The following is a 16,996-nucleotide window of genomic DNA, read 5'->3' on the forward strand; positions in this document are numbered from 1 at the left end:
GGATTCGGCGGGAAGGAGTCTGGTGAAGAGGCGCCAAGAAGGTCACTTGCTCGATTTCGCGCTCGCGGCTATGCCGCGCGCGCTTGTGCTCCCACGTGAGCCTGCTCGCCAGCTAGTTCGCGCCGGTTAAAGGCTTTGCGATTTTTCTGGAAAATAAAAGCAGATCTGGACTTATCGATTATTAATTCGTATCTCTGAGAGAGATATGAAGGTTTTTCATTGTTTAATCATGCGACAAAATTTTTGAATTTCAGTCACGCAATCTTCGAGGACATTCCCCGATTTATTTTATTGTGCCGAAACCTCTCTTTAAAGGTGTGTGTCGCGCATAAGTACCCGGTACATGCAGTTTACAACTCAACTTGCGTACCAATGGTCCCGATGGCTCTGTGACTACTGCGTCTAATCAGTATCTTGAAGATAACGGGGTTCAACTCTCGTTCAAGGCTTAAAAATCTTACAAAACTGAGTAATTCATCTCTTCATTTATCCAATAGAAAATTCAAGTTAGGATATATTGTTCGTCATCAAAGCGACCTTAAAGGATCGAACAAAGATGACTAGCTATTTAATTTACATAATCCTACTTAATTCAAAACAAATCAGAATTGCTTTAGTCCTACACGGCGCAGGATGCAGCTTCCGTCTTCCTGTCAAGGAAAATGCGATTGTTATGCTTTAGATATGTTCTGTTCGGCTTTACATGAAGAAGTGTCAACACCAATGGTCACTTTTCCACGTCTGTAGCTGCTCAAAGAGTTTACATTTTTCTAAACTTTCGATTACTGAAATATGCTTATTCAATATTTTTACTTTATAATTTAACTCTATTTAAATAATCTATCACATGCGATTCGACGCATTGTTGTTCATCACCAAGTTACATTTCCGCTTGTGGTGTTTGTAACTGGTCTTTTGGCTTTCCTTCCTTGACACCGTGTTCTCTTGTGGCTAGCAAAATCCAGGTTTTGTTTTTGTTTCCGCGCAGGTTTCGCCTTCTGAGGATTACTACTATTACTGCAATAACTAAGATGAGAGCCAGAGCGCCCAACGCCCAAGGTAGAGCTTTAACATACACAGAGGGCTCGTGAGATTCTGTTGAATACAAAGCAGAAATAAAAAAAAAAGATAAAAAAAAGCATGAAAATTTCTCCATGACACTTCTACTTTAATGAGTTCTCGATTTTAAACTGATTTGCAATAACTTTATTAATGAAAATTTCGAAATAGTTGCGGTTAATATAAATTGAAACGGTCACAGGAGAACGTACGGTCGGGCTCAGAGTGGTCATCATTCGGGACCTTAGGCAACAACAACACCGATGCCGAGGTCGACGTCTAGTCAAAAATGGATTTTTATTTTACCAGCGATATTCACGATTTTGTAGCTCTGTTCAGTATGCCAACGTTCTTAGGCTAAATATGCAATGACAGCGTTCAATTCCAAATGGAAATACGAAAAATTAGCCATCGTCGTTCGCCTTTCTCAGATTCCCGGGGGGGTACTTCCAGAAAAATTGGGTGGGGGTGTACGGTCCACTTCCCAAAAGCTTTACCCTATTTATGACCAAAATCTGTGATTTTCCCTATCCTATTTATGACCTGGCAAAAAAATTGGATTACCGTTACGGCTGGCACAGTTTCCCTAAACATAGTTTATGATGGGCTGTTATTGATTGCCTTATCGATAAAGTTGAAAAAGTAGCTTCATCTAAAAAACATACCCAATTCAAGACTAGAGTGCAAAAACCGTACCCTATTTATAACCAAAATGGCCAAAATCGATGCCCTATTTATGACCAAAACGGCTGAAAAACCATACCCTTTAGGGCCGCACATACCTATATAGCCCATATAAGGGAGTACTCCCCCCCCCCTCCCCCAGGGCTCAGACCACGCAGAAAGTGGTCATTTTACCTTGTTGTTTTGCATAAAACGGCAAAGAAATGTACAAATATTTATAACGCACGTGCACACCTGTTGTTTTGCTCGTTAAACCTTTCGTCACGTGATGTTCTCGTTGCCGTCGTCGTCCGCGTAGTTTGCTTTGAGCTACATTGCAGCGGCACATCTTTCGCAGAGCTCTTTCAGAACTGAAGTTGCATCGCATCAAAGGGATCATTATTTGCCTTCAAGTATGGAACGGTTCGTGAAAGAGGTACACTATTGTGTAAGCTCACCTCTTCTTCATTGCTGATTCAGCTTGACAGCATGAATAACAACAACGAAAATGATTCTCTATTCATACTAACCTTCACCTTGATCTTGAAATCTAACTGGTCCCAAGGATAAAAACACGTCTTTGTCCATAATCAACCTCTTAGTCTCTCTCCTGTGCCTCCTGTCTTTCTTGCATCCTCGGTCGCACACAGACCCAATGTCGGACCGCCGGCACGTCACTACTTTACAGTGCACATATAGTCGCTTGGAGACCACGTCGCGGAAGCGAAACGCTCGAAAATTGAACTTTTGCACAGATGACTTCTTGTAGACGTAGTGCAATGACGCATCGAGGGAGCAGCTAAAGAAAAGAAAAATAAAGTTGTGGGATTTCGACTCTAGATTTCTAAGAAACGTTTACTGCCATTCATTGGCAAACTTTCCTTATCTTCGTTAAACTGCAAATCACGTTGTCAGCCAGCCTCCATCATAACCCTAGTCTATGACCATATCGTAGAGAGGTTTGTTTTTTCTTTTAACCGCTATTAATTCCACCTGGTAAATATTTTATTACTACAGTTCCATTTCACGAACGTACCCTTGTTTGATGAGTATATGTGTTGTTTGGTCACGTGGGTCTGGCGTTGGTGTTACCCAGCATTCTTCGAGAAAGGTCAGCAGACTCCGATCACGTGACTTGACATTCACCTGAAAATACATCCGCTGGCCAGAATGCACTGTAACAGGGTATTGGTTAACGACTATGTCATATTTGGGATCCTTGAACATGTCCATTTCAAAGGTAAAGTTACCAACGCCATCTGCAAAGGTAAACGGTTTTAAAATATTTATAATCATGAAATGACTTTAAAAAATGTTAAATGTTTACAGTGATCAATGCGCTTAGCTACAACTAGCTAGTTCACAGGCATGCCACTTAAACTGAAAGAAAGAAATGTTTCTCTGTCGAATAAACATAGTAGGCTCCCAACTGGCGGGAGTCAGATCAGTTGCCGATTCACAAGCGGGACCGATCGAGGAGTTGAACTCGGGTCTATAGACCAGCTCACAAAACAACTCCAACTTAGTGGTTAGAGCGGACTTGAACTCGCGACTTCCGGATTTCAAGTCCGGCGCCCTAAATACCCGACCACGCCGCTTCCCTGATTTAAAATAAGATCAGACGATGGAGCGATTGAAGAGCAGAAGTGTCTTAGCTGCATTCAAGAGGAGCAAATCTTCATACAAGGATGCAAGCGTGAGAGACAATAGAATTTTGGTACAAAAAGGGGAGCTACGAAATGACGACAGACGCATTTCATGGAACCTGACAAAATTAAGTTTTAAGTTTTTTTGCGAGAACAAGAAAGGGAAGTCACGCGCTCTGTAAATTCTATTTGCCTGTACCATCATTACTCAACTGCTCCTGCTACCTGCATGCATCTCTGTGTTTCAGTCGAGTACAGTTATGGAGGTGCGGCCTGAAGCACACACTTTCGAACATAATGTTTTCTTATTCCTGCTGTAAATCATTCCATACTTACCATCGGAAGTAAGGAGTGCCTTTCGTCTCGGTGAATACGAGACAATGGACAGCACATGAAGCTTTTTAAACGAACACTGGAACTCAAACTTCAACCTTCCTTTCCTTGTAATTTCAGCACTCGATTTCGAAGACTTCTCGTCCCCTGTCATGGTGTTGAAGTAAATGAAATAGTCCCCTAAAGTCTTTTGCTGTGTGCCGCACCCATCCAGCGGAGCACTCAAGAGAGCATGCGTGTCATTGATGAAAGACACCTTGCATGCTGGATCTTGAAGGTGAAGTGAACTGATAACTAGATGAGGTCGCAGGAATCGCGATATTGTTACCTCCATGGCATAGTGAGTGCATTTCACTTCTAATCCTGATAATTAAAACAACACGCAAGAGGTTAGCTACGGTATGCCTTGCAGGGAAAGTATTCTAGAGTGAGATTCGCATCTTAACGAATAAAGAAGGGCCGAGCTAACAATCATTGTGCTGGGTGTATCGGTTAGACTCTTTAATCAAACAGAGCTTCTGTCTTCACCCAGCTGTGTGTAAATGGGCACTACTGAATGAAATGTTGGGAAGAACGTTGCAATGTACAAGCATCAAAGCCAGGGGGAAAAGAAAGGGCGGGGGTGGGGGCGGTGAGTAGAAATACTTGATACATGCTGCGGGAAGTGGAGTTTACCGCCAACCGGGAAAGCCAACCACGGCTTTTTACTTTTCCTGTTTTAGCTTTGCCAGCAGTGACAAGTAGTTTGACCCAGTTAGAGAGTTAGTCATAACAAAGACTGTGAAATTTATCAACCTGGGCGCTGGATATCTTCAGAGTCAAGATGCATGACTAAAGGTATCCAGACCCTCAATGGCTCTAGCCCAACAACATTCTTGCATGTATACATATCTCAAAACAATTCCATTATCTGGATATTCAAAACTTCTCGAGATTAAGTCGAACAACAAAGTAATAATGATAGCCAATTTTCATTTTTACTTATCAAAGGATTGTCTGTACCGGTGACTGGAATGTACTGTGTGGTAGGCCGCTCCACTGGCGTTGTTTGTGGACCACAGGGGGTCTCCTTACTTGCTTTGCTTGGCTTCATACTAATACCCTCGCTGGAAAAATCTTCGGGTTTACTTGTAGAAATAACATGGTCCGCTCGAGCTAAAGAACTTGTTGGAACTACAGGTGCTGTATTTTTGGTTCCTATGACGTAACTTGCTGTTCCGGTAGACGTGATAGCATCCCTTGGAGTTTTAATTTGGCCAATGGGAGACCGTATACCGTTGCTGTCCTCGGCCGTAGCAAAAGAGCGTCTAGCTTGAATAAGAGTTTGTTTCGGAAAACTTGATGAACTAGTGACAGAGGTAGCAAGTTCCAAAGTGTTTGATCTCAGCAAAGACACGGATGTAAGCGTTATAACTTCACTTGAATGTACTATTCTTCCTACACTGGCGTTGACTATTGGAAGAATCAACGTGGGCGAGACTGTCAATGAAGAAACAGTCCCTTACTTCTTTGTCTCCACTGCTGTGGTCTTCTGAGGGGAGGAAGTGTTTGAATACCGTCTATTACTCTCAGAAAATGTCAGATGCACGGTTGCTGTGATTTCCAACGCTGGGGTGCTTGTTAGACTCCCTAACCTTGCTAATGTTTTCACAGAGCTTGGCAGTGGCGAATTTGTCTCTTGATTTGTCACTTTTGTAGTAGTCTTTGCTTTGAATAAAAAGGTTAAAGTAGAGAGAAGAAAAATGTCATCAAACTAAATTTATTGATACATCCTTGAGATTATACAACGGTAGAAATAAATTCCCCGAGGCCTTATGTGACACCCAGTCACCACTGAGATAGGTGCGGGTACATTCATTATTTAGCTCTTATTAACCGAGCACGAGGTCTGTATGGGAGAATCTTGACCGAGGTCGTGAGTACAGACCGAACGCACCCCATACAGACCGACTTAGCTCGGTTAATAAGATGTTTATTATATGGCAAAAAAGAAAACTTTAATTCGTTTGATGTAACTGGTTTGCTAACATTTTGCTTGCAAACGGAGATGAGCTTAACTTAAACCTGCCGAAATTTGCTCGTCCTCTTTGCTTTTTTTTTTTTTTTTTGGTCATCAGGCTTTTTGGCACTTTCATAAATGATTGAGAAGAAAATAAAAGAAAACGGTGAATATTTTTGTATTTTAGTTTGCTACTTTTTCAACGCAAAATGAAACCGGTCTAGATGTCGGTCTAGATGGGAAAATCTAGACCGCGGTCAATATCGATTTCAGCCAATCAAATTCGTGAACTCGGTAGTTCCCAGTCCTTTTGAGACAGCCGTATAATAATTGTTTTTATTATATGGCTAGCACCGTGAGCGGGCAAGATGAATCAAATCCTGCGTTGTGATTGGCTACCCGAGCGGCCAAGATGGAGCTATCTTGCCCGCTCGGGACTACCCGCCGTGTCCCGCAAGAAAAATTTCCCGAAAGCCACATAATAAATCCTTTATTGACTAAGCTTGTTTGGTCAAGATGGCTGGATATAGGCCTCGTTCTTTTTCTGCGTGTTTATGGACCTCGACTCCGTCTCGGTCCATAAACACGCAAAAAAAGAACTTGGCCAATATCCAGCCATCTTGACCTCACACTTGGTCAATAACCCATACACAGAAAATAGAAAACTCGAGTTGACGCTGTTTGCTTCAACAAGACGCGCTGTCATGACGGACATGCTTTGCAAACTAGAAAGTGGCATTAAGTGCAATTTTTCTTCCAGACTATTTTCCTCAGTAATATTTTTTGCTCTGATGAACTTGGCAAAGATATCTGTTTAGTTTAATGTTAGTGACCGTTGTTTGAAATTCTAAGAAACCATGAGGGCAATGGGAAGAAAAACGGTTTGAATCCTGTTTGAGAGACTTACCCCTAGATTTGCTGATTTTTTGCTAGAAGTGCTCCAACTCCATAACGTGTCAAAAATTGTACATTAAAGGCAAGCATTGGCCACAGTAGGGGTATCGAATGGTCTTTACGAGCATTTGCGAGCATGCGGGCAGCGCGTTTATTTTTGCTGGCACGAGCAGTGATCAAGTTTGTCTTGCGAGCAGCGAGCACTTTAGAAAATACAGATGGCGGGCAGCGAGCACTTCGTAAATTTCCCGCTAGCTGTAATCTTTATCTTAGTCTACCTTTGCGGGTGCCTTTTGTGCCACTTTCAATAAAACGTTAGCAAAACGAGGAAACATGTTTCAAGAAACATTCATAGCGCGTGCATGCTTCCCCAATGTTTCCCAGTTTTTCCATACGGGAATTGAATACATTTTAACGAGAATCCGAGCATGCGAGCAGCTGCAAAAATTTTGCGAGCAGGAGCAAGCAATTACTCATGTAATTTTTGCGAGCAACTCACTTTTAAATTGAATGGGACCATTCGATACCCCTCACAGTTACAGACCTCTAGTTGAGACTGGATTGTAAGAACCTACGGTAATTTTACTTGTCTAAGGGAGTTCGCGATAGTATTGCCATAAGGTTTAGTTTACTACGTAGTTATTGTGGCATTTTTGTAAGTCATGCCAAACCCATCAATACCCCTGCAATAAATTAAAGGTCTTATTTATCGTTGCGAAAATTATGAAATTTAAAGTTTATGTATACAGTGTAAGGTACGCAGTGTACGGGAAAAAAAGCATAGTCGTATAGCAGAATGCCTCGACTTCGCATTGCTAACAAACACTTACCTAAGGTTCTGCAGACCTGCCCTTGTGCATCGAAACCAACTACAACAGTGCTTGTTAGCGAGCAATTGCTCTTACCTGCCGGGCATTCTTCAGGAGCTGAGAGGAAAAACAAAAAAGACGGCAATTCGAGCAATCCCTTTTTCAATATCTGCGGTGATGGGTTAGTCACTTTGCAAATTACCAATGGACGTGTAGTTGTAGATTGATGTGGATGTAAATCCTATTCACTTTTTCTAGAACTAAAGTGGCCATTAAATTAACGTACAGAACAAGAAATGACAGCGGTGAAAAACTGATAATATACAAACCTTTTTAAGGTGGCTCAAAACAGTAATATTTCCGTGAGACGCCTGAGATCTAGCGCGCACTTAAGGGCAAGGCATTACGCGATCACCCGAGGGGTCGCGAGATAGCGCGCGAGATTTAAAGTTTACAAAAATCAAAACAAACATGGCGGCACGAGGCCTACTTCGTAAAACTTTGTTTCCGCCAAGTTTAGTACGCTGTTTGCGTTATCAGTTATTTTTACCTTCGAAAAAATCCATCCGTCAGGCAATTTCAAAGGAAAAAACATCATCTTATACCGTTGTGCTGGAACGTAAACGAAAATTGTGCTGTTGATGTTGCAATCGATCGCGCTGGTTATCAATCTAGAAAACAGCAGGAATAAAACTACTCTTCATGTTTTCTTCGTTCTTTCTACTTGGCTAGTCTCACCTTTGGGTATTTATGGTACATTTCTTCTTCCGCTTATGCTGCTAACGACAACGGAGAAAAAGAAAACACTATTCGCGTGATTCGCGTTTATTCGCCTGGGAATCGCGGGCTTTACTGATCAGCGGACCGCCTTCACGCGTGCGCAAGGGGTGATCTTGCAAAGTCGAGCTTTTAATTTGCGCGTAGAACGCGCGCGAAAAATACCTTATCCACGAAGCTAATATCTCAAAAACTGATCTGGTGACCCTACGCTTTAAATGCAAAAAATATTCAACAACAAAAGCGTAGTGCATACGCGAAATTTAAAAAAAAACTGTGGAGTGGAATTTCTCCAACCATTTTTTTAAGTTTAGGAAAAATCTACTCCACAGAATTTTATATAATTTTGCCTGTTTCTTCTTCTGTGTGTAATAACAGATTTTTTATAAAAAAATATGGGGTCACCGGCTTAGTTTTCAAGATAGATACAATTGATGGTAAAAAGTGGGTCGGGTTTGTTGCTAGGCAACAGGACAGTGCAACCTTAATTATGACTTAAACACAATGAAAGGTACAGTGGAGAGTTACCTTAATAAAATAGCACAGCCTTTCAAAACAGTACAGTTCCAAGCCAGAAGAATCGCACCTGATTCTCAAAAAAACGAAAACTGTTTTGAGCCCCCTTAAAGTCTGCTGGAAAAGATTTTAACACATACTTTTTTCACTCTTATCAAGTTTCTTTTAAAATTAGGTTCCAGTCTTTCTCCGTAGCGTTTGAATTGAATTGTATTCTATCCAACCGTCAGTTCTGAGGATGTATTTTTGTAGTTTACGAAAGGCCAAGTCATTAATCAAATTTTTTTTTTTTACAACATCATGCATATAACCGCAGTGTGTATATTATTTATGGTAAAGTTTAAATGGCCGGAGAATAAGAGTTTTTACGATGCAAATTATACAGTTTGCCGTCAATTTGCTTTTGTCAAAAACTCACCGAGAGCTTTGTAGGTTGCATAGAAACCAGGCCAGTTGTTTTTCTTGTAGGACGAAAACCTCACCCACATTTGCTCCATGAAAGAAACAAACGTAAACAAGCGCTTGCAACCACAAAGTACAGTCACATCATTGGTATAGTTTCCACGATACTCGCTTATTCTGATGCTGTCGTCTCCACAACTCCCTGGTCGGGAATACCGATGGTCTTCAATGCCTAGCCACTGAATTGTGAATTGCACACGGTACCCTGGAGGGGCAATGATTGTCCACAAACAATTTCTGCTTGCGCCATAGTTGTTTGGAAAGTTTGGGCTGCTTACGACACCTGACGGTTCTCTTAGATAGGTGTTGAGGCCACACAAATCTAAATATAAAACAGAACAGACCGTATCAAAAAGTACTCCTCGACTTCGGCAGGAAATTTCATGATTACTTATTATCTCGTGTTAACGCCTTCGGCGTTTATTTCAAACTTGGCTTGGTGATCCGGTATTTTTTTTTGACTCCTGTAGTTTATTCGCGGTCAATGTTTGTAACCCGTGAATGATCTCTATTCTATGTTCGTTTGTTTCTTTGTTTTTGAATATTTAAAGATAATAAAAACCGTCTAGGCGTTCTGCACGTGACGGAATGTCACAAAAAGTGTGCAAATTGCCTCAGATATGAATGATGCAACAGTTTGTTTTCACGTCAAATGTATACAGCTGTTTTGGGAAAGTTTGCCCTACAAAGCGTTGGCGACAATGCCGAAAGGTATTATGGGTGATATTAGATGGTCTTTATGGACAGCGCCAGTTTGCCGCTGTTTTATTGAAGCTCATGGTGTTTCAGTATGATAAAAGGAAAAGTCATGAACACGTACATTTGTGGTTTCTCCTTCATTTGCTCTGAAACGCCGGCAATTTTTCTGTTTAGATGAGAGTATGTAAATATGGTTGTGACGTTTTGGATTCGCGCGTATTTTTGAGAATTATTTTATAAAAGCAATAAAGCACTTTTCCCGTGTTTTCATAGCCTCATCTAAACGCTCGGGGGATTGGGAGAACTCTCGAATTCTCCCAACCCTCCTCGTGTTTAGATGAGGCTATGTAAACACGGAAAAAAAGTGCTCTATGGCTCAAGTAAAAACGGTATAATGACGACCTTTCTCCATACAAGTTTAGAAAACAGTCCTCAGAAAATACGCGCGCTGATTGGTTAAAAATCGTGTTTCTATTAAACAACTAGATTATGAGTTCGAGATTTCTATCGCGTGTTAGCAGAATTCTACTAGTATACTAATGCAAATGCTGTAATTTGATTGGCTGAGCCATTGAACACTATCAGCCATTAGGGTGCAGTGGTTGGAGGTCGTCTAGGGAATGACGACGTTTTGTTCGTTTTTCCAAGGTTTTGGAAAAAAATTTTGATGCAAATGGATAAATAAATTCCTGAAAAGTCTAAACGAAGGACATTTACGCTTTCTTGACTTTTAAAAAAGTTGAAATTATTGAAAAAACTGATGCGCGCGCACATAACTTCAATTTTAAATGAAAATTCAATCCGAGCGATCTTTTTCCGTCACAAAGTTTAATAATACGTCAAGAAATAATTGGAAACGATTTCGATTTCGATTTCGATTTCTATGAGGTGATAGTTGATTCGGCCTTCGGCATCATCAACTATCACCTCATAGAAATCTCGAACTCATAATCTAATTGTTAAATAGTTGGCGAGGGCGCAGTCCTAGTCAACTATCACGCGATAGAAATCGAGAGGAATAATCTAATTGTCTTAGTATAAATCTGCTAGTCGCTCAGAACTTTATCTAAATCGTCTTCACAGACACTTTGAAAACGCCAAGAGGCGGCCGTCATTTTGTTAACAAGGGCAAACTGTTACGCTACTCACTATCTATCACAGAATAGATAGTGAGTAGCGTAGCCAATCAGAGTACAGCATTCGTGATAGAACGCTAGTAGATTTATACTAAAACTCGACAGAAACACGGTACATGTTTTCTATTTCTTAAGTAGAAGATCGTGGGATAAACCATCATTTTATCTACTGAAGGGCGTTGAAACTTACTTGACGGATTTTCTCCATTCGAGCAATCAATGTCGTCTGTAAAGAAATAAAAAGGAAACTATGCTTGAGCGCCAAATTTATCACAAACCCGAGGGAAAACAGCAGTGTACTAATGAATGACTAAATAACAGCAAGTTCCCAAACAAACTTGGTGGAAGATATTCAAGTAGGTATGGACATAGGGCTTTTGTCTCGTGTGCTGTTTTTGCAGCAGTAATCCGTGTGTACTTTAGATTCCGCTTGATCCTCTGGACTTGCTAAGAAAAACTCTAATTTTATACACGGTGTTGTCCAAGTCAGCCAGAATCCAGGGGATTAATTAAAAAATGTCCATACGCGTGGAGAGGTGTAAAGGCCATTAAATACATCTATAATTGCCTGCATTACCCTTACCACTGGAGAGTAAGTATGGCCCAGTGGTGAGAGCAGTCGCCACCCACCAATGTGTTCCTGGTTCGACACATGTGGGTTGAGTTTGTTGTTGGTTCTCGCCTTGCCCTGAGGGTTTTCGGGTTCTCCGGTTTTCCTCCATCCACAAAAACCAACATTGCCAAATTCGAATTCGATCAGGTCAGAGGACTCGCACGAAAACCAGCTCTATTAGGCTGATGTGGCTTCCTCTCTAAATATAATTTAGAAATGGTATGGTATTTATTTACCAGGGTCAGTTGGCTTGAATGCGATTTGTAGCTTGTCATTCACCGTGAAGACAGATGACACCATTTGGAGAAAAGCAAAATTTCCACTGCTAAAAAGTTTAAGCGAGCCACTTGCACAGGGGCCATACTTCCCAATCAGAGGACTACTGGCTTCAGCACCATCACGGATTATTAAATAGTCATCGATCCCAGTTAGCTTCAGTTCCTTGATCGTGATTTCCAGTCGGAAATTTTCTAGTGCTTGTATTTTCCAGCTACAGGAAGTGTCGCGTGAGCCATCCGGGAATTCAGGTGTTGAAATTTCACCGGGCACCCGCGCGTCAATGACAATGTTTGTATTCGATGGAGAACAAACTGGAACATAACCAAAAAGACGTGTTTCTAGATACATAATAACCATTGTTTAATTGTGAACCCTTACAAAATCTCTCCAGGAAGCCCTTAGAGGGACCTGTTCAAGGATATGTAGCTGCATGATACTGCGAATTAATAAGAGGTTGCGCGAGAATAATGTCCATTCTCGTCCCCAGTGCTACACGTTTTTTGAAATGTCGTTGAAGGTTTCGCAGATCACGTGACCAAACCTAAACGAGGGTCTGGGAACGAGAACGTGACCAGTGAGGGTCCAAAAACAATGTTATTCAAGTTAGCGAGTACATTAAAATAACTTGTTCTTCACAGTTGACTTATCTTTTGTCTTGACATGTTAGTATTGGCGAAGGTTAGCTCACTGAAAACTCCAGAACTGTCTTTGGCGCCATAAAGTGAATTATATCAGTAATTCCGGTACAATTTGCATGAGCATAATAAGTTTGACGCCTGTTGAGTGTTCTGCCTCAGGTCATAATTCAATTGTTTGTGTCCACAGTGACTTTGTTTAGATGTGAATTAATTGAAGGATAAAAGACCCTTCCCAAACTTTTATCTATGAATGCACTGAATTGGTTTATGACATGTGGGTGGATTTAGATCAAAACACACGCCAACGAGATAAAGCGAGTCGCCATTCAGAACAGATAAGCAAAAGTATCTCATGGTAGACAATTCTTAACTGCCTCAAGGTTAATTCAGATAGATATATTAGTCAGAATTAAGAATGCAAAGCATGCTGACAGATTAACACTAACATGCTTTCAAAATTATTGTCTGTTTGGAAGTGTTTGTTCGGTTTTGGGTCTCAAGCATTTCCTCGTTTAAAAAATGAAAACTGCCGGGAATACCTGCCACGCTTTGGCATTTCCAATGTTGTTAGTCTGATGCGATAATGATTTGTGAAGTACATCTGCAAATTTTGAAAGAAGTTCGTCCTTTTGGCGTTTTACAAAACACCAAAAAGACAAGTGTTGCTTTATATGTTTAAAGGTTAAAGATGTAAAGGAAATTGAAGGTCGACAATCTATGGCTAACTAACACTTCAGCTTGTACTATTAGCGTGAATAAATTTTCCCAATACACACAAGCGTATTTGGTATATCTTAAAATCCATACATACCTTCAATATTTGCTTCTGCTTGGGTTAAAAATGGCATAAAAAGAACACCGACGATGAGAAACTTTAGAAACATTCTCCGCGCGGTCATTTCCCAGACACTCGTGACCAACTACGACACTCCGTTTGATGGCGATGCATCTTTCAGCTGATAACAGCATCCACAAACTCGCTCGCAAAAAACGTTCCGCCTGCGGTTCTGTTCGATCATAAACTCAAAAGCCAAACGTTCTAGAATTTCCTAAGCATGGTTCGCCTGCGTCGAGTTTTCTTTGTCAAGAGACTCCGGGATCGCTGCGACTCAAATGGTCATCACAGAATGTTTTGAATAATAACACTACACATAAAGCAGGAACTTGAAAGTGTATCAAGCGTGAACTGGCAAATGCTATGTTAATCAAAAAGGTTTCCTGCATGTGTGATGCGCCCAAAACGTCACTGAATCAGAGCGTAGAACAACAAAAGACCCCATTGCGTGTTGATTATTTGCTTTCTTTTGTGGTAAATGATATTTGATATTGTACATTCCGCTTTGATTATGTGTTTTACAGTGTATCTCCTAAACACAAGCAAAATATGATAATTATGCAGGTGGATTACATCCACCATTTTGCTCATTGAAAGAACAAACCGTGACTTCATTTAACGGAATACTGAGAATTAAAAGTTTCCTTATTTTCACTCTTCAAATAGCCTTGCTGATTAACGTATGTTTTGCTCACATCAGTAATCTTCTAATCCTGTAAGAACGATTTCCCCTATTGAATTGAATAGCCACTCTTTACCTAATTGTTTGTTGCATTTTTGTGGCTTTGATCATGACTAAGTTTTGTCTGTTTGAAATTCAGCTGCACGTAAATAAAGAAAGAAGCTTTTAGTTTTCGTAATCAGTTGAAAATCATACCCACATACATGGCCTTGTCCGTTTGTTCACAAAGGACAATGAATAAATGAAAAGAGTGTCAATTACCCTAGTCAGCTGTTTTATTAAACTTTATAAAACGTTTTTGAAATGTTTGTGAAATTTTATAAAAATTTTACCCAGCGGTTCTACGGAGTATTTTTATAAAATTGTGTGAAATTATATAACGTTATCCCATGTAAATTTTTTTAAAATTTTATAAAATTGCCCAAAAACCCCATTATAAAAAATAATTTTACAAAACTTTATAAAATTTTATAAGCCAGCCATGATTGTTCTGAAGTTTGCCATCCTTTTTTTATACAAAGATTTCTCCTTTCACTCAGCATTAAATTTCACTGCAACTGAGGAGTGGTAGTAATCCTAATCAACTTAAGTGTTTCCATTAAACAGTGGGGAAACAATATTTAAGTAAAGACAGAACTTCTCATATTCTTTGATACGTAATAATGTTTTAATAGTCACCTTGTTTCAACACCTACCGGCAGGGTAAAAAACAGGCTTTCAACAATCATAATTCACAATTACTTAAAAATAAGTCACTGTCAATAAGCAGTACTACTATTTAATGGCCTGGTCGCATCCGTATTATATTAGCCAAGTACTATAACCACTCCGTAATCTAGGAAAGAATGTATTAAGAACAGTTTGAGCCTCAAGTCAACAGCAAATAAGAATGTTCTGCCTGAACAAAAAAATATACAATCTTCAGAAAAGAGAAGTTAGTGTAATAGATAAAGATTACTGTGCCAGTCCAATAATCTGCGCCAGAGTGAAATCAGGTGTTTTAATTAGCCTGGGAGTCACTTGCGATGCTCCTGCAACTTTACATTGGCAATTGAGACAGTCTGTGTTTCCCTTAGGTCTTTAAATTTCTCCATTATGACAGCTACATGTAGGAGAGAAAATGAAAAAATTCATGTCAGTTAACAGTTATTGAAACTTTATTATTTGAAGACAGGATTCAATGGTTTGTGAAATAAGCTACTGTAAATGTTAAAGCTTTGCCTTAGGAGTTAAGGACACTTAAAGACAGTATTGATTGGGATTTATAAACTATTCAAATATTTTTGCTTACATATAATTCAAAGATATAAATAGATGCATGGTAACAAAAAGATAATGTCAACATACTTGTCAATAAATGCCAACGTTCCTTGGGCAAGGATGGTCTCCCATTTTTTTTTCCTCGTACAGAGCAGTTAGAAAGCTCATGACACGTGAAGAGCATGTCCACGAGCTCTCTTATGCTCTGTCCCCACTTTGACGTGCATCCTATGGCCTTGATGCAGTCCTCCTGTCAATCAATGTTGAAAAGGGCAACATTTACAAAACGTTTTCATTTTAGTTACCAGTTAACTGCTGCTTGTCTTAACTGGCCATCAGAAAATCATACTATTTATTCACTGTCTGCTCAGCCTCTTGTCAACTTCAACACAAGTTTGTGTTTGGGCTAAAAGTCAGGGAGTGGTACTTTTGACTTTTGCAAAAATAACATTACAGTTTGGTGCTCAAATGTAATACCACTTTTAATTCATGTGCATACTTCCGTGTAAATTATCCAATTTCGCTCGAGTAGTGTTTTATAGGAAACCAACTCAAAATGTCAAACAAACTGGTGGGGTGAGGGAATCACTGTACTGATAAATAACTGAATAACCCACATTTGGCATTCATGAAATTGTACAGAAACTAGATAAATTATCTATGATAAATAAATGTTTACAAAAAAAAATCTATGATAAAATCTGGCAAATCATCCACATTGTCAAGTGCAAATGCTCAGTTTTAGACAAGTCAGTGCACTGTGAAAAATAGTCCAGGAAGTGGATCACAATCCACACACCACACACAGACAAAACAAAAAACAAAGGTAGCATTTTTGTTTAATGCTTTCTTGCTTGCCATTTTCGACACCTGCCCAAATTTGCAGGTGTAAAGTGATTCCCATCACTTCTGTACTTGGAAAGGCAGCACTGTTGGAGGGATTCAAAGACAGATGTTTTATAGCGAGTATTCCCAACAGATATGAAAAAGATTAACCTGAATCCTAAACTGGCCAAAACCAGCTGTAAAGGGCCACCATGGTCCATGTAAAACTGGTGACGCCATCACTTTGTGAGCATGCCCAAAAGAAAATTGTAATTCTAGCCTTGAACTTGTAGGGAAAATTGCAAATGAAGGTTTTGATAGTTTGTCTGTAAAGAAAAATGAGACTAGACTAATTTTATGGTGTTGTGATGTTTACAGTATAAGGGCCTGTGTAATAAAGGAAATTGTTTCAAGACCACATTTTTAGTGATAATTTTATTGATTCAAGTTTACACTTCAAGTTTTACACCTGAAGTGGTAAAGATTTTTATGAAATGTTATTTGTAAGGTAAAAATTTTTAAAAAATTTATTTAAATAAGTAAACATTTTATAAAACTGTACAAAATGCCGTTTTGGTTTTATAACTTTTTATAAATTTTTATCAAGCGGCCATGTTTGTAAAATTAATTTTGTAAAATTTTACACATTTTTATAAAATTTTGCATGTTTGTATAAAATTCTATAAAACAGCAGACTAGGGTAACCATTTCTCACTCCATTAACGGCTGAAACGACCTCGCCGACTCTAGCTGCTAGCATCGATGCTAGCAAGACGGTAAAGATTTCAACTCTCACTGTTCCAATCTAAAGATTCCACAAAAAAAAAGTTTCCCCGCCTCAATACAAAAGCGACTTCAGTCTGAATTTTTT

The 16,996-nt window shown here is 39.7% G+C and overlaps 1 pseudogene across 1 annotated transcript; it reads right to left on the bottom strand.

Moving 5' to 3' along the window:
* Positions 1-240: 240 nt before the first annotated feature.
* On the bottom strand, positions 241-13,849 carry LOC110041105 (scavenger receptor cysteine-rich domain-containing protein DMBT1-like; annotated as a pseudogene). Its single transcript, XR_016208834.1, has 10 exons — positions 13,335-13,849; positions 11,843-12,196; positions 11,184-11,219; positions 9,115-9,480; positions 7,425-7,520; positions 4,704-5,408; positions 3,705-4,064; positions 2,759-2,981; positions 2,253-2,521; positions 241-1,095 (listed from the first exon to the last, which is right to left on the bottom strand). The product of XR_016208834.1 is annotated as a scavenger receptor cysteine-rich domain-containing protein DMBT1-like (transcript).
* Positions 13,850-16,996: the final 3,147 nt, after the last annotated feature.

The sequence above is a fragment of the Orbicella faveolata genome, unplaced genomic scaffold (assembly GCF_042242905.1).
Source record: "Orbicella faveolata isolate gen_17 unplaced genomic scaffold, um_ofav_v1 contig_25, whole genome shotgun sequence".
Taxonomy (NCBI): Eukaryota; Metazoa; Cnidaria; class Anthozoa; order Scleractinia; family Merulinidae; genus Orbicella; species Orbicella faveolata.